The sequence below is a fragment of the Varanus komodoensis genome, unplaced genomic scaffold (assembly GCF_004798865.1).
Source record: "Varanus komodoensis strain SLA01 unplaced genomic scaffold, ASM479886v1 scaffold10, whole genome shotgun sequence".
Taxonomy (NCBI): domain Eukaryota; kingdom Metazoa; phylum Chordata; class Lepidosauria; order Squamata; family Varanidae; genus Varanus; species Varanus komodoensis.
This window is the reverse complement of record NW_025335269.1, coordinates 7,769,961-7,796,824: the sequence shown is the minus strand read 5'-3', so window position 1 is coordinate 7,796,824 and position 26,864 is coordinate 7,769,961. Positions and strand designations below refer to the sequence as shown.

At 40.9% G+C, this 26,864-nt stretch overlaps 1 protein-coding gene across 8 annotated transcripts in view; it reads left to right on the top strand.

The window, feature by feature from the left end:
- ADCY1 (adenylate cyclase 1) overlaps positions 1-26,864 on the top strand; it is a 280,351-nt gene that overhangs the window by 22,902 nt on the left and 230,585 nt on the right. The window lies entirely within an intron of this gene.

The following is a 26,864-nucleotide window of genomic DNA, read 5'->3' as shown; positions in this document are numbered from 1 at the left end:
GGTTCTTTAATGAAAACGAAAGTAGAACGTAACTGTTGTGACCCAGGACATTGTGGACAGAAAAGCTAAATCACACTTCTCCTCTAATGATACTAAGTTGGTATATTGTTAACTTTTCATAGTGCCACAGAATCTGCCACCAGAGGAAATCTACCTCATCTTTTTCTAATGGTGAGGCTAATCCTGGAATGGCTGTTGGGTAAATTGCACAGCAGTGAGCCTTGGGTTCATAACAAGATTTACTTCTCTCTCTCTCTCTCTCTCTCTCTCTCTCTCTCTCTCTCTCTCTCTCTCTCTCTCTCTCTTTTGCAGGCAGACAAGGTTAGATATACAGATCTGCGCAGCTGTATGTCATAGTATCATATTTCCTACAACTTAGTGCCATCTATAAGATTTAGATGTCTCATTAGCCCAGAACAGTATGACAAACAGTCATAGGAGGAAATAGTATTTCAGGTAAAGCTTAAATTGAGTGCAGTAGGACCCCCATATCTATGGTGGATAAGTCTCAAGCCCTCTAGCGGATGCCTGAAACTGGATAGCAGGGAACTCTATTGGAGTTTTGCAGCTTACTGTGCTGTGGTTGGGTGCAAGGGGGCAGGTAAGCGGGAACAGACAGCTGTGCAGGGAATGCTTCCCTTCCTGGCCTTCACTGCAGCTGGCCTGGTGAGGGCGGTGTGGGTGCTGGACTCGGGACCAAGCATGTGGCCATGCACGAGGCTTGCCGTGCAGGACAAACTACCCCAGAGCAGGCCATGCTCCAGCTCATCAGATCTTGTTCTTGGACTGTGGTCAATCATGGTTATGTGAACCCACAGTAACTGAAACAGCAGATACAGGGTTTTTAATGTACTTCGCATTAACAGTCAAAAGATCTGAGGTATGTGTATGTGGCAAAGGCAAGTAACCTGTTCAAAAGACTATGTTTGGAGACTCAGCACACTAAGCAATTCCTTTGAACCCACAGTTTTCAGCACCAGTGGAAACTCAATTCAGTGCAATGTTTAAAAAACGAACAGAAGATTAAACTGTTTTAATTCACAGCTAAGGGCCCATTCCCATTTCATGAGCACACAAATTGTAGAATACATTTAAGTAGACCTTATAGCTGATGAGTTTGGCAGCAGGGCAGGATGGTACAGACCTGCCTTTGCTTGCTAGGTGGGATTTTGGGAATCATTTGGCAAACTCTCCTGTCTAATGCTTTTCTAGCGGTTTAGAGGTACCTATTGGTAATGAAAGAGGGGATTGGGAATTTTCCTCAGAACTGGTTCTAGCTGGTAAGTGTGCCCACGAGCTTAATATTCAGATTTTCCTTTACCTATCAGCAATCAGTTGGGATTGTTAATTGCAAACAATTTGTATGGGGCTGGAAGTAGTAGTCTTAGGGGAAAAGGAGTCTTGGAGGAAAAAAGGAGAAGTCTTAGAGGAAAAAAATATCTCCCTTTGCAGTGATAGGAAAAAGTTAGCCAACTCAAAATCAAACCCACCAGTGAGAACTGGGAAAGGAAAAGCTTGTTTGATTGTGACATGCTGCTGGCCAAAGATCTCAGAGGAGAGTTCCCTGCCCTCTGTGTAGACAGCCAATGGAGTTGAGGCCAAGACAGTCCAGAAGAAATGGACAGTTGTTTGAGATATCAGACAGGAACTGGTAGAAAAGGAAAGATGAATTAGAACAAGAATGGGGAAAACAACCTGCAATTTCTTTTGCTCATTTAGGAGACTGACCTGACTTTTTTCAACAAATCATAGTTAACTCAAACAATGGCTTAATATTATGTGTAAATTTAGCCAATTTATAAATGATGATATGGATTATATATTTTTTCCACATAATGGCAAACTACTTCAAATGTTTCAATTAAATGTATATGTATTATATATTATTCCATTAAAGCACTGTTTTTATACTTCCTTAAGGGAACTTTCTCCATCAGTTTATTTACCAGTGAATTCTATCGTATCTATCATGTAAACCTAGAATATTTCAGAGAATTCTGCAATATGTTCTAAGACATATAGTCAGCTAAATTAGGCCTCATTATTGTTCCAGGTGAACTGAAAGAACTTGCTCAAGATACGCCTGCACACTCCAGGGGAATGTTGGTAGAGGTGGGCAAGCTTGCTTTTAGGAAAGTTTGCTTCCATTGCATCCTCTCAGTTCTTTCACTGAGGAACCTTGGGGTTAGCTAAAGCACAGAAGAAACCATCCCTTGTAGCATTTTTATTTATTTATTAAAACATTTTTATGCCGCCCCATTCGCCGAAGCCTCGGGGCGGCTTACAACAATAAATTAAATTTTTAAAAGGTATCAGCTGCTGGTTATGATGGGAACAGTATGTGCAGTGAACCGTGGTCATCCTGGCTTTGAGGACACTAACACCACAGCAAACTGCAATGATACTTCAGTTGATCATGCTCTGGTCTATCTATGCCTGAGGCACAGATTTAATTGTGGCCAGAGATGGAAAAGTGTATCCCAGCTATTATTCTTAGACCCTTCAGCCCTGGAGCTAAATAGTAGTAAATTACTCTGTAGGAGCATTCTTAGCACACAGGTTGTAATAACTGATGAAGGATTGTTATATCTCCTAACCAACAAACCTTTTACGTACATATCTGGGATGACAAAGGGAATATCTGTAGCTATTAACTCCCCATGTAAGCTGAAATAAACTGTGGTATAGAAAAAGCAATGAGATCTAATGACTGCAACTGAATTTATTAACTACATCTCAGACAACTCTGCATCTCTTCCTTTAAAAAAAAATATTCTTGCTTTGTAAAGATACCATGCACTGAGAATGTTACCACAAGCCTCTGTAAGCAACTTTTCTAAATAGCCAACTGTACCATTGCCTTAATTTTTGGTACTCATGGGAAATGGTTATCTACAACACCCATCTGGATGAAGGCTGCAATCCTATGATCCCTGGAAGACTGTCCCAAGGGGAGACAGTCTCCCTAGAGGAGATCTGACCTCCCAAAGACTGTTTCAACCCCTGCAGAAACTTCTACAGCCTTTGCTTCTCTGACATTGGAAGAATGTCAGAAGAGGCAAAAAGGAGACACTCTGCAGGAGTGTTGCAATGGATCAAACAAAAGTTTTGGATACATAGGATCCATACCTTCCCAGTCTGTTGACATGTCCCTACAAGTGGGGGACATATATGTCAGCTGTAGAGCTGATATCCATGGCTTTCCTCCTGTTGCAGTCAGTGGGAAGGAAACTGGAAAGCGTGTGCAAGGGGCTGGGAGAGGGAATTGAGGAAAAAGAAGTGCTTCTTCTCTCTCCTTCCTGCACTGCCAGGATATGTCCAGCAGGACCTTGTTTAAGGCAGTTCTTTTACGTTTGGATTTCTTTTTTACTGGTAGGATTTCCCTGGCCATGAAACATGCTGTTGTATGAATAATTCTATAGAAAACAACAGTATTTACCTTGCATATTTGAAAACACCATTCATTATCAAGTGTGTGGCTGAAACCATATGCATTTGGGCATTGTCTGTGCATGAGTGTAATATTTATAGGTCAAATTAGTGTGGCCTTTTGTGAGTTAACATTTTAACAGTAATGATCTCAAAACATATGTTGTTTGTGTACCAAGCAGACATTACCCTGAAGGGTCTTCTATAGCTGTAATGTAATTGCAGCCTAACCCAGTTTGTTACAGAGCCCTCAGTGTAACAGGATTATTTTGGCATTACATAGAAAGCACACAGTGATTTTTCTAACTAATTCTCTGTTTAAATGGAGATATTATTAGATGATTTAAAATAATCCCCAGTAGGGCATTACACACACACACACACACACACACACACACGGGTGTGCATACACAATAAAGGCTATCATCTGATTGCAATTAGCAAACACTAAAGGCTTGATCCTACCTTTTGATTTATGGATGCATTTATAATTCATTATACTGAAATGAAAATAATATTTATGGTGCTGAAGACTGAACAGGCTTCCCCTTTCACATTTGTTAATGGATCTCAGATCAGTCAGAAGTAGCATAGGATGCAACCCTAGAACTATAGCAAAAACAAATTCACAGCTGCATCTCAGCTTTGAGCTCTTTTGATTTTCTATAGATTAACATATACTCTCAAAGGATTTGTCACATGGGACTGACATGAACTGGATATCAGACATTTATTGAACTGGCTCTTGTGGGTTTTTACTTTGTTATTTAGAGAACTTCTCAAAGGACTTACATATTGTTAAGGCATGTTTCTTTGTTGCTTTCATTGTTTAATGTTTTTGGCAACCTTTTAAGGGTATAATGCTTAATGTGGTATAGAGGATTTTTAAAAAAACAAACAAAAGCATACAAATAGGCAAAAATAAAACAATAAAACAGTATAAAAACAAATCACACCATTACAGTATTCAGTGTACAGATTAAGGGAAAGTCAGTGAAAAGAGGTAGGTCCTCAGCCTTCCTGAAGACCTGCAAAGAAGGGTGCTGACAAACCCCTGTTGGAACCTGATTCCAGAGATGTGGGGTCACCAATGCAATGACCTTCTCCATTGTACTCACCAGCTTAACTGGGGGGGCAAGTGGGCAAGTAAAAAAGGCCTCTGCTTATGACCTCACAGTTCATGCAGGTGGTCCTTCAATGCAACTTGGATTCAAAACATGTAAGACAAGTACATTTTTAATGTAAAATAGCATTTTAAAATGGATTCATAAATGCACTGTCAATCAATGCTGCTGGAACAGTATAAGAAGACACCCCACCCTACTCCTCAGCCTCTAGTTTGTTTGTGGCTATATTCTGAATCAGCTGAAATTTCTGAACTATCTTTAAAGGCGGCCCCATGTAGAGCACATTATAGTGTGGTTAGTTTTTACCTGGTGGGATACCACTGGTATATTTGCATGAATTCATAGAGCACTTCTCTCTGCGTGTCCTTTCTTACTACCCATGTATATATTATTAATCTTTATGTATCACCATTCTTGGAAAAGTTGGTGCTCAACCAATTTAAGACAAGAACTATTAATAAAAACTTTCAGACATTAAAAATAGCACACATATGTTTTAAAAGGCAGGTTAAAAAGATAGTTCTTAACATTGTTTCAAGAAACTAAAAAACCCAATCACACACCTTTTTTGTGGGCCTGATAAATGGACATGTTTAGCCAGCAGTGTCCTTAGTAGAGCCTCTCCTGTAGATCTTAATAAATGGATGCCTTCAAAACAAGACAGGTGGCCCCTTTCATAGCCAGACCCTAAGCTATTTAGCACTCTAAAGGATGAAACAAGCACCTTGCACTGAGCAAAACAAAGAAATTTCAGTGCAGTTTTTTTCAGTATTGGTTTAATATGGCCTCAGTTGTGTGCATGAGTTAGCAGCCTAGCTGATGCGTTTTGTTCCATTGAAACACTCTGGAACCTCTGCAAGAGTAGCTCTGTACAGAGTGCATTGTAGGGGTCTGAGTGCAATATAACTTGGCCCTGGATAATTTGCGAATCAGACTGACTCAAAGGAAGTCACAGCTGGCACGCAACATAATTCTGTGAACATACTCCTGGCACCCGCCACCAACTGAAAATCCAAAGCAACATAGAATCTAGGACCATTCCGAAAACTATGAATCTGGTCTTTCAGTGGGAGTGCAGCCTCTTCCAATACCACTCCCCAGGTTAGGCTCTAAGCACCTCTGTTCTGCCTGCATTTGACATCATGTTATTCACAATTCTCTAGTCTATTAGCAACCCCACAAAACATTCAAAGGTATTGGTGACTTGTATCACATACTGGTATAGTCTGGGTATTGCCACCGTATTGGTGACACTGTACTCTAAAAGTCTGAATGACCTCTCATAACAGATTCTGTAGTTATTAAATAATGTGGGGGATAGGATAGCTGTATTCACACATGCTAAACCATGCTGCTTAGTTACCATATGGTTACTAACTGCTGTGGTTTCTTTTCTGGTTGGTTTCAGACAATCACTTGGTTTTCACTTTTCTCCATCATTCCTCTTCATGGCAGAAGGCATTCCACCAGTCCCAGTGGCTGATACTCAATCACAGGGTGCACTGCACCTATCTACTTTGCCTGCATCTCACTCATTGGTCCACACATTCCTCAAACCTTTAGAAGCCTTTTGCCTACCTCTGCCCTTACCCTCTGCTGTTCCAGAACATGCTGTGAGTGGATGATGATCTGGTACTCAGCCAGCCCTCCCTATAAGAATCACACCCCTGTAGCAAAACATGTCTTTATTTCTGCAGCATCATGGGGACTTGGGTACAGGGAAAGTGTGGCTATATCAGAGAGAAAAGTATGCCAGGTGTAACTAAACTAGTGGTCTCTTGTGAGTTCTGCTGCCCTACAGCTGTGCCCACCCTGGAAAAACTATTTCCAAACCCCCCACAGTTTCCCACCGATATTTCCACCATTCACTACACTTTATACTACCCACTCCCCAACTGCACAGACACATGCCTACACTTTTACATGCATAGCTAGCTAGCAGCAATGTGCCAGGGGTTCTCAGGGCTGCTCATAGGGCTGCAGGAGAAAAGCAGTCACACCATGGTCCCATCCACTACCACTGTATCTCTCTGAGGAGTGGCAGGAAGCCCTGAGGTGCACTCTAGAATTGCTGCTAGCAGAAAGAAGGGCGGCATCCATGGTGGGGTGGAGGATCTACTGGGAAAAGTTCTGTCAATAGTTATCCCACATGGACCTCCTGTACAACGGTGGGTGTTGGTGGGATTAAAGGTTGGGAGGAGGCAACAGTGGGGTTTGTTGACAGTCTTGAAGAATGTAAAGGGCAAGATAGGAGTGGAGGAGAGGGCGGCAGCCAGAGCAAGGTACATGGGCTTTTGGGGGAGAGTGCCCTGTTGGTAATACCTGGCACGTAGCCCATGTGCATGTAGCCCAGTGACATTCCAAAGATGCTGGTAGGCATCTGGAGGACAGCAGGAAGGCAGAGGAGAAAGGGAGGGTGGGTGATCCCATTGCAGCACAGCTGGACCCCTCCGTTAGTAGACAGATCAGGACAGCTATAAACTCAGGCAGGATCCTCTCCTTTAGCAGTGCCAAATTCTATGGCAGTAGAGAGGAGTGCTGGAGAGTGGAGACTATGTAGCTGGTTCACATAATCTGACAAGCTATGGCAGAACCTGTAGAACAAACTGTTGTTTCTCTCTGCAGATACTTAGAGACTCATCTTACCATGCTGTAACACTCTGGCTTGGGTTCACACAACACAAAAAACCATGTCACAGTGGTTTCTACCATAATTTAGCATTCTGTTTGAACCAGGCCACTCTGTTAATTATTCTACCTTGTACCTGTCCCCCAGACCAAGTTCCAAATGAAAGTGTCCTAAATCACTTCCAGAAAATGGAGAGACTCAGCTAGTACAGTTACTTGATAGAACATTAAGCTCTTGCTGTCAGTCTTTGTTCCTCTATTGGCATTCTGTCAGAATTGATGTATGATTGTCCATTGAACTGAAACATAAAGCCACAAAAGGATCTTCAGTCTGATGTACATTCCACTTCTTCTTTTTAATATCACCACAGCTGCTTCTCTTTTTAGTAGCTTTGTAAAATGAAACCATAACCACTCAATAATTGGCTTTTTTTAAATAACGAATATTCTTATCAATGTGGATGCCTTTCAGGTTTCATAGTAGCAATACTTTCCTACATCAACAATCTGCAACATATTGTAGTGAATACATATTCAGAGGAGAGAGACTTTTTGGTAAAATAGAAACATTTGAAGATCTCTTACTGATCCTGTTATATGCCATTGAATTCCCAATTGGCTTCAATCCTGTGATCACTGGGAGAACATCCCAAGCAGCACAGGTTGTTTCAGTTCTCCCTTCTGAGAATGTAGAGAGAGGATTGGCCTTGGAGAGGAAGAATCAACCTTATGACTCCATCTTAGCCTTCTGGTAGAAGCAAAACACCCATTTGATCAAGGGGAAGTAGATTCTGTAGCATTTTGTTTCCCTTGCAAATATCCCAGGGAAATTGAACTTGGTCACTTTACTTCGTACTCCTAACTCCAGATAATTTATGAATAGTTTAAAAAGCATTGGTCCTAATACAGAACTCTGTGGCACTCCACTGATTACATCCCTCCATGGGAGAATTTACCACTTATTTCAACTCTCTCTTGGGAGTAAGAAAGACAGTTGCTTTTGGTGTGCTTTCTCAAGAGCTGGTGGTAGTAATTAGGAGGAGAAGGAGAAGCAGGAGCAGGAAGGCATCTCAGAATGTGGGCCAATTCCAGATGTTGAGATGAGAGATGATGATTATCTCAAGGCCAGACTCTCCAGGTGCTCTGGAAGCCTCTGAGAATAACCAAGATTTACAGCTATCAGGAGGGGGTCTGAAACAGGGGTGTTTCTCAGAGTCAGATGAGGCAGGTACAGCTCTTGATCTCATGACATGACATCAGGAGAAGAGTGTGGTTCAGTTAGAGGATCAGTGTGCAGAGAGGAGGTGTGTTCATTTCCAAAAGGACGCTCCCAAAAGGATGGGGCCCAAACATACTCATAAGGAGAGTTCCCAGAAGTAAATTCTGAACAGAGTTTAATGAACTGCTCTGTGCATGGTCAGAGATTCATTCAGGGTGTTTGCAGTTTTGGAAAATGCTTTGGTTAACAATGAACATTTTGCAAGAAAGGTGTGTGACTTTAAACGTGCTAAAGGAGGAAACCTAGCTCATGATACTCCCTGCTTCTGTTCTTTAACCGGTTAGTGATCCCTGTTTTTATTTCATGACTGTTTAGCTTGCTCAGCAGCCTTTGGTGAGGAACTTTATGAAAAGCCATTTGGAAGTTCAAGTAAACAGTGTCCACCAGGTTCAGTGCTTACTGACACTGAAAGAATTCCCATAGGTTAGACAGACAGAACTTCCCCTGTGGAAGCTATGTTGATTCTTCTTTAGCAGGACTTTGGTCCTCTATGTGCTTACTGATTCTGTCTTTAATAACACTTTCAAACAGTTTACCCAGAACATATGTTAAGCTAGCTGTTAGCTTAAGATATAAACTAACAGGTGTTAATTCGCTGGACCTCCCCCCCCCCAACCGATCCCTTTTTAAGTAGAACTAGTAGAACTAGTACATAGTTTTTCTTTTGTACCTGCTATATATGTGTGAATGTACACATGCCTACATGTAAACAACTTACCAAGAAGTAAAACACAAAAGAATGAGCAAACAAAAATTCTCCTTCTGTGCATCCTCCAGGCTTTCATGCATTCCATCCATTATCTGCCATTTTATGGATGAGTCCACAAATCAAATCAGTACATCATTTAATTTGAAGTTCATAGTTTTGTAGCAGGTACTGTTCAGATGGTGTCACTGTGAACTAAAAATACAATCCATTGTATTTTTGTATGGAAAAATCAATGAGAGTTCACATATTATCTACTCAGTTCTACATTGTGTCTAGAAACTATGATCTTTTCCCCATATGGCCACTGCACCTTGAACAAGATTTTTGTAGAGATGGAAAAAGTGCAGAAAAGGATAGCTAAAATGCTGAGGGGTCTGCAGCAGCTCCCTATGAAGAAAGCTTGCAACACCTGAGATTACTTAGCTTAGACAAATATAACTAAGGGGAGGCATGATAGAGACGAACAGAGGAAGTGGAGGCATGGTGTGGAGGAAGTGGAAAGGGAGGCATTTTTCTCCCCCTTTCATAATACTTGAACTTGGGATCATCCATGAAGCTGAATGGTGGGTGATTTAGGATAGATAAAAAGAAATAACTTCTTCATATAGCACATAGTTGAACTATGGAATTCATTTCTGCAAGATGTAATGAAGACCACTAAGCTGGATGAATTTGAAAAGGGATTGGAGAAATTCATGGAGGATAAGGCTGTCAATGGTTACTCATCCTGATGGCTGTATTCTGTCAAAAGCAGTAAGCACATGTACACCACTTGCTGGAGAATTTAGGCAGGAGGTGCCATCGCATTCATGTCCAGCTTGTGGAATCCTTTGGGTACCTGGTTGGCTACTGTGTGAACAGAATGCTGGCCTAGGAGAATAGCTCTTACGTTCTTATAACTTCAGGTTCAAGTACATTATAAAAAGATTCCTCTTCCCAACTTGTTATCAACTTGGTATCCATCCCTAACCCTAGCATATTTTTCTGATTTGATTGTATATACATTATTCCAGATCTTTAGTTGCTAACCAGGTACTGATAGGGTTTCTAAATATTAAAAATATTTTTCTAACTAATTATGAGCATTTTGGTCACAGTAGAAAGATCAATAAAGTTTTTATTTATTCATGGAATTTATACTCCACCCTTCTATAGATTTCCAGGGCAGAATCCAGTGGGGTACTTCTACAGCATTTCCTTTCTCACCAGTTCTCTTTCATCCTTTTGATTGCATTATACAAGCAGCCCCCACTGGTTATGTAAGCAATAGTACTTTAGCATCTCTGGGACAACCTGTAATTTATTTATTATTTATTAAAAACATATGTACATCTTCCATCCAGTCAGGATCTCAAGACAGTTTCCAGAGAATTAAACAGAACAGTTAAAAATATACAGTAAAAGCCATTCAGCTATTAAAATGCCAGGCAAATAAAAAGGTCATGGCCTAGTACCAAAGTTGGCATCAGGTGCTCCTCTTTTGAGGAGCAAATTCCATAGCCAGGGTGCTACCAGTGTAAAGGCCCTTTTCCAAATAGCTACTCTTCTAATCGCTTTCAAAGAGTGCTTCCAGAGAAGAACCTCAACAGACTATCTTAAGGTTTGGGCAGGTGTATATGGAAGAAGATGTTTCTTCACATGTTCAGGCCCTAAACCATTCAGGGCAGGGGTGTCCCACAGCCTGTGAGCCACATGCAGCCCAGGATGAGTATGAATGTGGCCCAATTGTAAACTTAAAAAATGAGATTTTTTGCTATTTTATTTTTGTAAAATTTGTAAATTTTTTTATTTCATAACTTGATTGCGGAGTTCTCGAGTGTGAACTTTGTAGACGACAATGTTGTCTCGTGATTTCACATAAAATAAACATACGTATATTTGTACACAGTTTTAGGGTGGTGTGTGGCTTCTATTGTGCTATTTTCCTAGTGCAGACAATCAGATTGACACCATCAGACGTTAGATGTGCTCATGGTGACTTGGCAAATGAAATGCAGCTATTATCAATAATATTTCAACCTACCATTGCAAACCATTTTATACATTTTGACATGTTGGCTAAACACAGTCCTGTGAACAGCAAAAAATATGCAGCCTTGCTTTTCGATTTGATACAAGAATTTGAAAACAGTTTGGACACCCCTGATTTAGAGCTTTATATGTCAGTGTTAACACCTTAAATCAAGCCCAGACTTCAACTGGAAACCAATGGAGATGGCAAAGTACTGGCATGATGTGATCTGTTAAGACAGAAATCCTGTTTGAAATCATGGAGAGCTCCTTCATCAGCAGTGATGGGTAGATGGACTTGGTGACCAGATTCAGACAAGCCATGGTATCCACAAACATCAAGTTGCAGATGCAGCTCCTGCTTGGGAGTTGTCATATCATATAAACCCAGTGAACATGGACTATGTTGCAATTAGACAACACCTCCTCACAGCCCTAAGACAGACCATTGTTTAATCCTCTTCCTCTTTTTTTAAACAATCCAACAAGACAGTATCTAGCTAACCAGGGGATTTTTTAATTAAATTTTATTAATAATAAACTACTACAAAAATACAATTATAAAATGAATCATAAAAAGAAGAGAAAAAGTAACACAAGATATTTAAAAACTATGTATGAAAACAACTAGTGCACCCCTCTACCGGGTCTATGACTATATAATATTTATTCCTTCATTTCATTTCATTTCATCTTTACTTCTTCTTCTGTCATTCTGCTATTTCAGTAATACCCTCTTTCATCCAAAATTGCATTGAATCAACCAAAGGTTTAATACCTTTCCCTTTTATTAATACATGTTCAATAAACAAACCCCATATATCATTAAAATAATTCTTTAGCAATCCGTTTTTTACCCTAATCCCACATTTCAACTTATTAACAGCTATATTCCAAATTTCTTTATACTATTCAGTTAACTGAAGATCCCATTTCTCCTTCCAATTCTTTGCTATTACCAGATTTGCTGCTATCACCAAATTTGTTGGGACATTGGAACAAGAATTAATTTAATTAATTAAAGAATTAATATGTTCCATTTCCTTTCATAAAATATTAACAGCAGTGCTATTCCAGGATCTGCTTCAATTTTTAAGTTTGATTACTTACTAATCCCTTTAAAAACCATTATCCAAAAATTGTTTATATATTCACAATCCCACCACATATGGAAATAGGTACCCATTTTTTGCCCACATCTTCAACATAAATTAGAATATTTATTTATTTATTTATTTTATTCATATCCTGCCTTTTTCCTACAAGGGGCTCAAGGCAGTTTACATCTCCTCCTCCATCTTATCTCCACAACAACAACTCTGTGAGGTAGGTTGGGCTGAGAGTCTGTGACTGGCCCAAAGTCACCCAGTTGGCTCCATGGCTGAGTGGGGACTGGAACCCAGATCGTCTGAGTCCCAGTCCCATGCTCTTAACCACTACACCACACTGGCTCTCCATATAGAATAATTCTACTGGCAACATTTTATAATAATTTATTTTAAAAATCCTGAATTCTAATTAAAATATTTTAATATTCTTTTGTCCCATATTTTCCCCATTCTTCCATGTCTATATCCTTCCCTAAATCAATTTCCCATGAGATTTTAAGAAGAACCTCCCTGACTAATAAAATCTTGTATATCAAGCCTATGATACCCCGTGTTTGCATACTACCTTGAGTCTCCCTATACAACACAATCTCAAATTTGGTAAGGTCTCCACATTTTTCTTCAACCATTCTTTAGGCCATTGTTCTAATTGTATAACATTAAACCAAGTTAAGTTTTCTTTCCCTAATAATGCCATTATCCTTTCCTTGTTATTGATATTCTCCATCCAATCTTTTACCCTAAATATTTATTTTTCTTTTAATACCTTTTTCAAGCTATCTCTCAAGTTTTTGGGAATTCTCTAATTTCTTTGACCGGAAATATTGGTGAAATTGTTGCATAAAGTATTCACTGTTTAATCCTCCGATGACCCACACTCACCAGTTTTTCAGTAGCTGAAGCAAAGCAGGGTTTTTCTCTTCAGAATGGTGGCTGCATCCATTCAGTATATGCTGCAGCCTCACCATGGTTAAATCAGTCAAGTCTTGTGAATTGTCAAGTCATGTGAACAGTCCTGGTGTAAGACAGCTTCCTGTGCTCCTATTCATTTTGAAAGGTGCAACACTGGTCTGGGCTGTCTTTATATAATCCTTTAAGTAAGCAGAACTTTTGCTCTGGAATCTTCTCAGTTATTTTGTGTCTGGAAAAATATACCTGACTCTTTCCTCTGATGCTTTGCTTTTTAATGTAATGCAACCTTAACTGCTGTTAGTGCTACATATGCATTCACCCAAAAAGAGGACACTGATTTGCATATGAAAATTTAGATGTAAGGGTACAGATTTAGAAATAATAACTGCTATTCAAAGAAAAACAAAACATTTCACCATAGTTCAAAGACTATTGCTCGATATCTCTACAGACATCACTTTTCTTCAGATGCCTTTCCCCACCTATATCAAGATTTATTGAAATATGGGGGTTCTTTCCCTCCTCCCCATGCATTTTTCCCTTCCCTCCCCTCCCCTCCCCCTTCCCCTTCCCTGCTGCTGCTGCTGCTGCAAATAAGAAATTTTTATAATAAAAATATGGAGATTGATCAGATGGCCTAGTGCCTGTGTAATCTTTTGCATGGGGCTAACAGTTGATCAGCAATTTCACGGCTCCTGCTGTCCATCCTTATGGTTCTTTGACTTTCAGCTAGACTTGGACTGGACAGCCCATCAGAAATACAACACCTTCATATAAATGACTGTTCTCTGCCTGCCCTGCAAAATAGTAGAGTAACCTCCGTAAAGGAGGACACCAGGCCACATGAGAACTGCTGCACTTAGTAACAGTAACTGGGAGTGGGGGAAATGGGCCTGCTGCACATAACCATTTCTATTCCTGTTATTTGTTCAGCCTGCATTTACTAAACTGCTTTTTGCGTGGGGGTGGGTGAAAATACAAAGCGCTTATAAGGCATAAACTTCAAGACCTGCAAATTGCATAATTTACCACACCCCCTGCTCCCAATAAAGGAAGAGATGCCATCAGGTTACGTTTGAATTCAATAAAGGTATGAATGATTTAGGTTCTTCAAACACATCATGCATTAGCTGAGTTGATTAAATTTTCAGTATCCAGGAAGGTGCTTTGTTTTAACATAGCAGTAAATGAAAAAAGTTGTCTTAGTCTATATTTACCAGGTTCTTACTGGAATATGTTGCTGTTTGTTCTCACTTTATATAGCTGATGTTGCAAATTCGTTAATTATTTAGACAACCAGATATTCCTAGGTTATGTAAGATCAATGGGATGTGGCTAGAGCATGTCACCTTGCTTGACTTTGTTCCTTTTTCTCTATTCTTTTCTTTCTGTGGTGGTTGGAAACATCATTATTTTTCTTTTAAGCTTCTTGATTACAACCAAAAGCGAATCTTTAAATGTCAGCTAACTCAATGGTTCTCATTCCTTTTGATAAGGGCATATATAACCAGAAATTTATCCTCTGGTTTCCTATAAATCCATCAGAGCTATGGCCTCTGAGCTGGAAGACATTCACATTTTGTATCAGACCAGCTCTCATATCCATTGCTAGCAACATTACTTCATACCATGTCTATTTTGTAGTCCAGCGATTTTCAAATGTTCTACTTTCAGAGAACCCTTTCCATATCAACTTTTACCATATCAAGTGGAACCCTTCCCACTTTGTGCTTTCCATGACCTCCATTGCACTTGAAGGACAATTATCCCTAGAAGTGACTCTTGAATAATGAGAGAACAGGCAGAGCTTCCCATTCAACATATTCTTGTCTTGGAAAAAGGGGGTGAAGAGAGTGCAGATTCTGCACTTGCTGCCTGGTCAAGAGGCCAGTGCTCTTGAGATTCTGCAGCATGGATGGTAAAAGGAGGTACAGATTAGTGTCAAGGGGTATGGGAGAGAATATAAAATAGTAGTAGTTGTCAATCACTGATGAATAAAATTGTCCATAAAATGGTCATACTACATGAACTGGCAATATATAAGAAGTTATTTAGATTGATTTAGTAGATAAAAGGAAAGTAGATGATCGTTATTTTCAGCAAGTGGTCTGCAGTCACTGCATCTAAGACTGAATGGGGATCTGGTTTTGAATTCTTTATTTCATTGGTGGGGAAGCTCCAGTCCATGGACTGAATTCGGCATTGAGCTCCTTGCCTGTTGCTGCACAGGGAGAGGGGGTCAGATGCCGCTTAGAGGACTTCTGAGACCCTTCATGTGTTTCTTGGTGCTCAGTTTGGGGTACTGCTCACTCAGCTGAGCCCCTTCTGGGAGGAAGAGCTCTTCCATACACCAAGTCCTTTCCCTTCAGACACGTCCTCCCCCTCACTAGTTAGTCCTCCCCAAACTAGTCCATACATAATCTAGCATAGAAACAAACAAATGCTAGATTATGTATGGACTAGTTTGTCACCATATGTTTTATCAAAATGAAGAGGGCATTTCTGTATCCCCTGCTGCCATTCATTTATTTGCAAAACAAATCATAAAAACATAACTTCTTAATCCGTATGGATAATTTATTATGCAAATGAAAATAGGCAACCTTCTTCCTTACTGAAATGAACTTTTCCTTGTTCCTGAAGGTTTCCTCTCATGAAGATTTGATACAAATGTTAATAGCTTGGAAGATAATAAAAATGGTATCACTTCACAAATGCTGGCGAATATGTGTGAAGGACTATGCTGCGATTTCCATTTGTGCCTGGGCACATGGAGATCCAGTAAGAAGTAATCAGAGAATCTATCCCAATGAATGCAGTTTGCATATATTGCACTCATAGAGTCTTCTGCCACCACACCATGACTTCATAGTGCTCACCCCAGTGTGGCTTAGCACTTCCTCTGCCTCACCACTGGGGCATCTAGCAGTCTGGGTCATTCATACAAACTCCTGCCCAAATATGTGTATATGTGTGCATGCATATACACCTCTGAGTAGGAACTGGGATGGGAATTTTAGGTAATTTATCCATTGGTTGAGAGCCTTTGTGGAGAGGTTGGTAGATTGCTGCATGGGGACTTGGAAGATCCAGCTTCTAATTCCCACTCAGTCATGAAGTTCACTAGGTGACTTGGGGCCAGTCACAGAATCTCAGCCTAAGCTACCTCATTAGTTTTCTGTTGACAAGGTAAAATGGATAGGAAAACCTGGCAAGCTGCCGTGGACATAACTCAAGAGGAAATAAGAGCATAAATGTAATGTAACAATAATAATAAGAACGGTGGAAATAGGACTTCACAGGTAAGCCCTCAACATCACTATATTTTGTTTTCATTGTAAGGTTTATCAGTTTAATAGAATATAATTTTAAGTTAAAATTTGTGGATTTCTGAACATTTTCAGCGACTTCATAGAAAAACTCATTCCAATAGAATTCTTTAAAACCAGTATGTTGAAATGTATTGTGAATCTGCATTTGTATCTTTATTTTGACTATAAATACAGCTATTATGTGAGGACAAAACAGGCAAATTTCCCCCGTGCCACTACTTTTGAACTTGATAATCAGTCCGACAAATTACCTTCACAAAAATATACTGTAGTTTATAAATTGTACTTGCTCACTGAGCATCTTTAAATTTCAATTTAAAATATGTGTTGCCATTAATTTGCTAACATGCAGTTACAACTGCTTTTATGCAACTGATCTGCTTCAAGCAAAAGTTCAGTTATTTTGTCAAGCAGAATTCTTGAGAATGTTAGTGTGTACTGCTGTAGTTTCTAGCAGAAGGTCTAATTTAGCACTGGGAACTAATAAGTCTGAATATGGCTAATTAATGTGTATCATGCATATACTGGAGCTGGACAGGGACATAAGAGGGACAATATTTCAGAATATTGGTGGACATAAGACATACATACAGTTTTGCAGTATTTTCTAGTACTTCAAGAATTTTCAAAAACATTTTTGGCAGAAATGAGAGTAAGACAAAAATCCAGTGCCTTATCTCAGCCTTACCCAGCCTGGTCCCCTCAGGATGTGTAAACGACAGTTAACAGCATCCCCCAACCAGGCTCCAGTTCTAAAGCATTTTAATACTTTTCTCTAATGCCATTTATACTCATATTGCAAGGGGCTCCTTGTCAACAAGAAATTTTCTCCTGCTTGTGGTTGCATTGATCTCTCTATTTATATGTGAGGGGAGGGGCACTCCATGATGATAACTGGCTAGATGGGGCTGAGGTCCACCCCTTGCCAAGGATCCCTGGGGCATCAGGGTCCTTTATAGGGGAGGACCTTCGCTCCCCACTCCAGCCAGTTTTCAGAGGCAACCTATACAGTTCACTATACAAGCCAACAAACAGATTCACCCATTACCTTAAACCAGGTATAGAAATAGCCCTCCATGATGAAAAATGGCTTGAGAAGGAGTGAGGTCCACTCCTCTAGCAACTTTGTCCTTCCTATCCACTTTTACTTAGGAATAGGCTCGATCTGTCATTATGGATCAGGAGTCTAGTGTGGTGGGTTAGCAGGGCTATTAGAACCTGTGCCTCCTCTACTTGCTTTGTAGAGAAATGGGGAGGGTGATGTAGTTGCTAGATAAAGATTGAAAATAGTGTCTGGTCCTGAGTGGGAAACATAATATTCACCCTAGAGTGGCCATTTATGCATCATCAGAAAAGAGGAAATGTATCACTGGGGAAAAGAAGAACAAATGGTGACCCTGATTTGCAGAACGGTGCACATGCTACTGAATAGGTATCAATGCAATAAAAGAGAAATAATTGCTATTATTTAAAAAGAAATATATCTCACCCATATTGTGGAAGACCTTGCTCAGTATCTTTGTCCAGCTTGATGGACAATTTTAAGACCTTTGTGTGACCTGCTTAATAGGGTTCTTTATCTTTAAATCCTACTTAAACAATCATTCAAATAAAGGTCTTCAAATTGAGGTCGCCCTGTGACAGACTTTCGGGAAAAAGTCTGTCCTCTGTAACACAAGACAGATGGCGACACTAACCAAGAACAACATGTATACCTGAGCTTTTGTAAATTGAAAGCACTGATAAGGTCTGTTAGTCTGATTCAACTCACAGCTTTTTTTTTTTAATGTTTGCAACAGTTTAGTAGATGGTGTCCCCCTTAGCAAAACTTAAAGCCAAACTATTTATGTAAGAAAGTCATAACAAACCTCTGCAACCATTATTTTAGTAATAACATTCATATAAATAACAAAGAGTTACAGGTTAGGGTTAGTAATGCCACTTTATTTTTTTCTGTGAATTTTTAAATGCGCTATCTTGTCAGTAATGGCCATCTGCTATATTTTGCACTCCTGTGCACACTTACTTCCTTGGTTAACAAAATTCCTTGAACTCAGTTGCATTTGAATATAGCTTTAAATGCATAAGTGTATTTCCTCTCAAAAATGCATTTAAATGTGAATGTTAATATATTTAAACTTCTAAGAACTATATTGCAACTTTCAGAGATGTACAAAATGCAGCAGATAGCTAAATTCTGATCTATATATCTGTATCTCAAAAAATGTACAGACTGTGTTATTTTGTATAGGAATTCACAAAAATCAAATTCCTCAAGTTCCTCTTTGGCCTTAGATGGGCCAAAATTTCAGTTTTTCAAGAGTTTGGCCCAAGTCTGGCTGTAGCTTTTTCAGTCAGCAGTTCTCTTTCCGACTGATGTTTCCTTGGTCTCTGCTTTCCTTCTTTCTTAATCCCTCGGCATACTTGTCTCTGTCCCTACATACACAAGATAGTAGTTGTTGCTATATTTGCTTATCTTTGCAGGACTATTCTTATCTGATTCCTTTTGATTTCAGGAGTATTAATCATAGCAGTATACCCTAACTTGAACCCTTTTCCATATTGCAAAGGATGCTGGTTGATAGGTGTGCAAATAAAATTGAGATGAGAGGAGGACTAGGATAATCATAGACTAGTAGAATTAGAAGGGGCCGTGAAGGCCATTGGGTCCAACCCCCTGCTGTTTCAGGACAGCAGTTTCCACCATCCCACTCAGATGGTGGTCCATTTCTTTTTGAATGTCTTTAGGGTGGGAGAACCTAAGCAGCTGGTATCACTGTCATATTGCTCTGAGAGCAAGGAAACTTTTCCTGATACCTAGCCAGAATCTGGGTTGTCACAACTTGAATTGATTATTCCGTGTCCTGCAATCTGGTATCAGTGAGAAGAGAGTTTGACCTTTCTCTTTGTGACAGCCTTTGAGGTACTTATAGAGGGATATCATGTCCCCCCTCAGTCTTCTCTGCTCAAGGCTGAACATGCCCAGTTCTCTCCTCATAGGGCAGTGTTTCGAAACCCTGGATCATTTTTGTTGCCCACCACTGGACCCTTTCAAATTTTTCTGCAATTCCTTGCTGTTTCTTTATACTCTTCCTTTGTGACCGGACCCTGCTTCCACTTCCTGTGCATGTTTTTTTTTTAATTCTTTCAGGTTGTCACTTAATTTCTTGTGGAGTCATGTGGGCTTCCTCTGTTGACTTCTACACCTTTTTCTTGTTGGAATTGTTCACAGTTGTGCTTGGGAATCTTCTTTTTCAAGATTTCCTACCCATCTTTGTTCTGAGTTTGTCAAAGTTGGCTTTCTTGAAGTCCAAAATACGTACTTGGCTACAGTTAATGTTTGTCCTCTTTATAATTGAAAATTCAAGTATCACATGGTCACTTTCCCCCAGAGTTCTCATGGGTGCTATTTTGTCCACCAGGCCATCCCTGTTAGTATTAAACCAAGGAGGGGCCATGTTTGGCAAAAATTGTATCCCAGCATATATCAGGGAAATTGGAGGGCCACCCCCCCCCCCGCTTTCTACAATTTTTGGGAGACTGGTGTTGAGGCCTTGCTTGAGATTTCTCTGTTGAGATATATACCTCTTTGTAAGGTGATGGTATGCCATGCCGTACAACTCCTTCCCCTGTATGTTTTAGTTTAAAGCATTCCTGATGAACGTTTTCATGTAGTGGCCAAACACGTGCTTTCCATTCCATTCTTTGTGAGGTGCAGCGGATCATTTGCTAATAGTCCGTTTTCCAGGAACCTTAGCTTGTGGTCCCAAAATCCAAATCACTGTAGCACCACCATCATTGCCAGTCATTCACTTGAAGGATTTTTCTTTTGCTAATAGTTTGTCTTCCATGTACAGGTAAGATTGGGGAGAAGACTAGGCCCGAGTGTTTTTGATTTTCCTTCCTAGAACTTCAAAGTCTGATGTTATTTCATCAAAGCTTTTCCTGACAATGTCATTAGTTCCCATGCAGAAGAGAAGGAAGGGAAATTTGTCATTGGGTTGCATGAGTTGTGTGAACTTGTTTGTTAATCTTAGCACCAGAGAGACAACATACTTGGCGATTCTCTGGTTTGTTGCGACATACATGTTTTTCCATTTTGTGCAACCGAATCTCCCACAACTATCACTCCTCTTTTGTTGTTGCAAACTTTGGTATCTTTTTCCTTTCTTGATCGTCCTTTTTTCTCTTTTTCAGAGATCACAGTGTGTCATGTATTTCTTTTGCAGTAGGTTCCTCACCCATTTCTTCCTCAAGTAATTTAAAGCAGTTTGAGAGTTCCACTGCTTCCACTGGTGCAGAGTTTCCTCTAGGACTTCTGCATCTAACTGTCACCCTGTTCCAGGGAGTTTCCTCATTTTCCCTTCCCTCAGGGTTCTCCTGCCTCAGCATAATGATGCTCTTCTAGCTTCTGGACTACACTTAGCTGTTCCAGCTCCTCTGCTCTGTCTGAATCTTCAGTGCTCCAGTGATCCTACCTTTTCTTCTAACAGGGCTACTAGCTTGCAGCTGTTGCATGTGTAAGTCATGTTGCTCTCGAGTAAGAAAGCAAACAATGCACAGTTGCTGCAGGTCACCCACACTGTGGCGTCTCCTTGGTCCATTGTTCATGCAACCTTAGTGATTCTGTCTTGAGGGCTGTTGTGACAACTGGAGCTTTCTCCAGTCTTCACTAAAGGTTAGCAACACAGTCTTACTAGTAAATGGGAGTGTGTTACAAAGGGGGAAAATGCTAGGGACTTCCCTCATGACCTCCGCCACCAAACTCCTCCACCAAACTCCTGTTTGCTCTTCATGTTTGCTTGCTCTGGTTGCTCCCTCCCTGGGAGCTTGCTGCTTGTATCCCAGAGGCCCTAGAGGGGCAGCTTGCTCTGATCTGACATCATGATTACTGATACCACAAATACATTTGTGATTCTCTGAAGGTGGGAGAAGCAATGGTATTCTCTGATGCAGATCCTAGGGGAAAGGGCACTGGGGAGCTTTGTCCCAGTGAAGGGGTTTCAGTTTCCCAGTCAGTTCAGTTTTTCAGCTTTCATGTGGTATTAAAAATACAATTTAAAGCCTAGTTAAAGGTGAATAGGCAGACCTCTGTAGAATACTACAAGACTACTGGACAGTGAGAGGAGAGAAAATCACGGTGTCTGCATCAAAGTAAACAGGGATGCAGCCCCATGTGGGGAATGTGGGGAAAAATGAGCCCTTACATGGTTGCTCCATTGCTATAAAAGCCTCAGCCATCCACAGATCATCAGGTCATTTCTGGGTCATTTTGAAGGAAGTGCAGTGTTGCTGATTCATATGGACCTTACAGAAATCCTCTCTGAGCCTTTGGATGCACATTCTCTTCTTCTTAGTGTATGGAGAGCATTTGGATTGCAACCCATAAAAGCTGCATTCAAGGGTAATTTTTTTATCCATTTTCTATACTTAGATTGCTTTGGCTTAAGAACTCGTCAGTTGCACCAATACTGATAGTGAAGGATCTGTGGATCTTCTTAAAATAAAAATAAATAAATCACTGTATCAGCCACGCTAGAAATAGCAAATGTTTGTTTTAAACAGCAAGATTCTATGTTTGAAGTTCAATTCTGATATTCTTGTCAAACAAACAAAAATGAGTGGTACCATTTTAGAAATTCAGGTGCAATTCAGGATTTACAGTAAACTCCATGAGAGCATCTTAGGGTTTATTCACACAGAGATCTGACCACTGTGGCTGGCACAACTGCAGCAAAAGAACTTCAGAATGCTCAGGTGGGGGCCACTGTCAAATGTTAAACTGCTCTAATCTTTGCTATTTTTAACATTTGCTTTCAGAGTTTTCAGGCATCTGACTTAACAGGCAAATGCTTGACATTACCAGAATGTTTACAATAAATAGGTCAGTTCAGGTGTTTTCCTGGCGATGTGGTTACTTTCAGCATTCTGAACTTCAGGCCATCAAATGCATGGTTAATCATGGATCATGTGAAGAGGCTTCCTTGGCTAGCATACTGACAAGCCCTTCAGACATTACATCAAGCCATAGTATGGCATTATGGGAACAAGCAGGCATGAGCCATAGAGATGTGTTTTCCATCCTCCTTTTTCCCCTCCCTATTCCTTCTGTGCTGTGAAATATGCACCTAAACTTTTGATTTGTGCAAATGAATTTAATCCAGCAAGCTACCATTTGCTAGGTTTGGGCAGGACTGCAAAAGATGCTTAGTACAAATGTGAGAGGAGGGAAAATGTGTTCATTTCACAAGTTAATGCCAAAATACAGTGTAATCCTGTGGCTGCTAGACAGACTGTAGCTTAGACACTTGTTATGAGGTTGAATCTGGGACTTTGAACTTGAAGCGGAAAGAACTGTCCCAGATGCTTCCCCAAAGTCACCAGAGCAATCTCAAAGAAGGGCTTTTGAGAGTGAGGAACAAAGATAGGCTCTACCAGCATATGAGGTATCCTGGTGGCACCTCATCTCTGTCCCTTAACTCCAAGATCAAAGACTTAGGTGACAGAAATTGGCTGTCTAAAGATAACCTTCACCTCTGCCCTCCTCCCACCATAGGTAGGGTGCCCAGAATTTTCTGAATTTGGAGGTAATAGGCAGCCTTATTGCCCTTTCCTGAATTTTTACTTGTGAAACCAATTCATGATCTTAAACTCAGTTGTCCTCCAAAATGGGCAGTTCTCCAAAATTTGCGATGGCATTTTCTAATTAAAAATGCACAGCAAATGCTTATTTTAAGGGCGAATGCACATACATATGCATATATTAATGAAAATAACATTTAAAATTGCTTATGTAAGGACAATTGTATGCAAAAATGTGTACATTAGGCAAAAAGATATGTAAAATCAAGAGTGATACATACAAACCTGCATTTGAATTTTCATGCAAACTGAATTCTCCATGGTCAGAGCAACTTAAACTTTTTTTTAAAAAAATAATTGTTACTGCACACCCATAAAGAGGAAAAATGTAACTACATAAATTTAAATATATTGATTTCACTGCTCAGAGTAATTGTGGACAATAGGCTAAATATGAACCAACAATGCGATGCAGCTACCAAAAGGGCAAATGCTATTTTGGGATGCATTAACAGAAGTTTTACTTTCAAAAATGATCCCTGGTTTGGAAACTCTGCCCTATGAGGAGAGGCTGAGAGAACTGGGCATGTTCAGCCATGAGAAGAGAAGACTGAGAGGGACATGGTATCACTCTGTAAGTACCTCAAAGGATGTCACAAAGAGGAAGGTCAGGATCTCGCTGATACCATTTATTTACAAGTGGTGTTTATATACCTCCCCATTTGAAAGAATAACTTTTAAATAATCTTAGAACCTGTGTTGCAAAACAACCAAGATTACTGTTCAGTGCTTTGAAAGTTATAAGTCCAGTGTTGGGTAGAAAATAGCTAAATAATCAGGAGGTGCTAATTAGAATAAACTTCTGATTTATTCCAATTAGATAGAATAATAGAATAAACTTCCTTGATATCAGATTGTTAAGTAATTCAGTGGTACCTCAGCTCACGAACTTAATCCATTCCATGACTCTGGTTGCTACCTGAATTGGTCGTGAGCCAAGTCAAATTTCCCCATAAGATTCAATGTAAATAATGTTAATCCGTTCTGTAAATATTTTTCTTAAATCACAAAAATTTGAAACAAAGTAACAAAGAACAACAAAGTAACAAAGTACAGTAGAGAACACTAACCTGGGTGGGGGAGAGATTATTGTTTGGAGGGAGAGTCCAAACCATAATTGTGCGATAGCAATCGTCCTTGGGGGTGGGGAGAGATGGCCGCGATCATTCTGGTGGGGGGAGATGGCCACAATCTCAGGCACGCTCGTGCAAGGAAGACGGGCACAATCACAGGTGTGCTCAGGGGGGAGACAGGGGTGAACCTGTTTGCGCTTGGGGGGAGATGAGTGTGATTGTGGGTGCCCTCGGGGGAGGGAGACAAGTGATTGTGGGCGCGCTCGTGTAGTGAAGACGGGTATGATCGTGGGTGTGCTCATGCAGGGAAGATGGGTGTGATCGTGGGTGCACTCATGCAGGGAAGACGGGTGCAATTGCAGCCATCTCCCCCCCCCCGAGCACGATCGTGGCCATCCCCCCCCCCGAGCACTACTGCGATTGCAGCCATCTTCCCTGCACGAGCATGACTGTGATTGTGGCCATCTCCCCCGCACCTCAGCATGATTGTGCAGGGAAGACGGAGTTCACAACCTGAGTCACCCAGTGTGGAGTTCGCAACCTGAGTCAAAATTTTTCTGAAATTTTTGTTTGCGACCTGATTTGGTTGTGAACTTAGGCGTTCGTGAGCCGAGGTACCACTGTATATCCAAAATATTTCACAATATTTTCGGAGAAAAGTAATGTACTGGAATGTGTATTCCTAGACAGAGGGTTGGAGGACACCACTGGCCCATGAGAGATTTAACAGTGGGTTAAGAGTGGATGTTAGAATCCCTGTGCCACAAGAAGCAAGATCAAAGGATGGGATTAGGCAACTGGAGTCTCAAATTAGGCAACATGGAAAGAATGATGTTAACAGAGAAATACCCGGGATTAACTGTTGTCTCCATTTTACCCATACTTCCATCGTATTTTTTAAAAAGGTCATTTGAATTCTCTTAATAATCTTTTTAATATCCTTTTTAAACCAATATGTCTCTAAGTGATTGCCTATTTCCCTTAATTCTTTTAATTCAATATTGCTCCATAGTAGCTCCTTACTTTGAGCTATAATATCTGGAACTGTCTTTAACTGATTTGCAAACCAATACTTTTTAACATCTGGAATGCCCAGCCCTTCCTTCCTTCCTTCCTTCCTTTCCTTTCCTTTCCTTTCCTTTCCTTTCCTTTCCTTTCCTTTCCTTTCCTTCCTTCTTTTCTTTTCTTTTCTTTTCTTTTCTTTTCTTTTCTTTTCTTTTCTTTTCTTGGTGATCCATACCATAGTGCTTTACTTATTCTTTGTCGTGGCCAATATGCATCACACATATGGGTGCTGTGCCCGCGCAGTGTCTCTGGCCGGAAAGATTCAAAAGCTTAATGGTTTTGGCGGGAAGTCTGCACCCCTCCCCCCCATGGTATAAAAGGGTGGAGTGCCTGCTATTTCCTAAGTCTTCTTGCAACCGCCATTCGTTGTGCCTTGAGCCTTTCGTCTCTCAGTTTGTATACGTTTATTCAAGTTTTTCCCTCCCTGTTAGAAGTTTTCTTCTCAATTTCCCCCTTTTCCCTGTTAAAAAAAAAAAACAACTCCTCTATCTACTTTATCATCTTGTTCTTCCTTGATGGTGCAGAGTGCGGCTTTTCCGCAAGTGCTCCCAGTGTGGGTCCAAAATGTCCCCATTGCCAGGCCTTTACCAAGCAGGTGAGGAAAAATTGAGAGAATCGCCTGCGCAGACTCTCGTGGGACCAAGCCCTGCTCCAATCTGACCAGCTGGTGGGCAAATCTGTTTCTCCATCCTCTGCTTCCACCACACCTCGGCCCCGCCCATTGGCTGATGGTGCCGGAGGGTCAACGCTCCTCTTCATCTCCGCACAAACAAATGGAGAAGAGGAAGCATAGCGGATCCAACAAGTCCTCAGGCCATAAGAAGCTTAAGAAGGATAAGACGGAGAAGTCGGCTTGTAAGACTAAGAAACCCAGTCATCACAGGCACCATGATTCGGGTTCATCTGCCCTGTCGATTCTGACAACTGTCTCAGTACTGACGCCGACCGGCCCAACCCTGCAGTTGGCCATGCAAGTGACCCCGCCTGGGTCTCCCAGACGGATCACACCTTCGGTCCAGTCCTCCCATGAGCAATAGGACATTCCCTTGTTGGGATCAATCCCCGACGGAGAGATTCAAGACTCTCCTCCAATGGCTCGTTCACTTACTCCACAACCATCACCTGAGCCTTTCCCGAGGGCTGCTGCTCAGCAGGAGTGATATCAACAGCACGCCTCCGTTTGTCCCTCGGAAGAATGGGTGCAGCCGCCCCATAGGCTAGCTCATCGCGAGCCATGGGACGATTATCCGCCCTACGGTTACTACCCGTCGGTGCACAATCGTACCCTCTCTCCGGTACCAAGAGATGCTCCTTTGATCTTGAGAGCAACTCAGTCCAGGCTTCCTACTTCGCCTATTGATTCTTCTTCTAGTCTCCTGCCTCACTACGATTCAGACTCAGGAGACTCCGAAGTGGCATCAGCTTCACCAGACACGGTGAGAGCCAGTGTGGTGTAGTGGTTAAGAGCATGGGACTGGGATTCAGACGATCTGGGTTCTAGTGCCCACTCAGCCATGGAGCCAACTGGGTGATTTTGGGCCAGTCACAG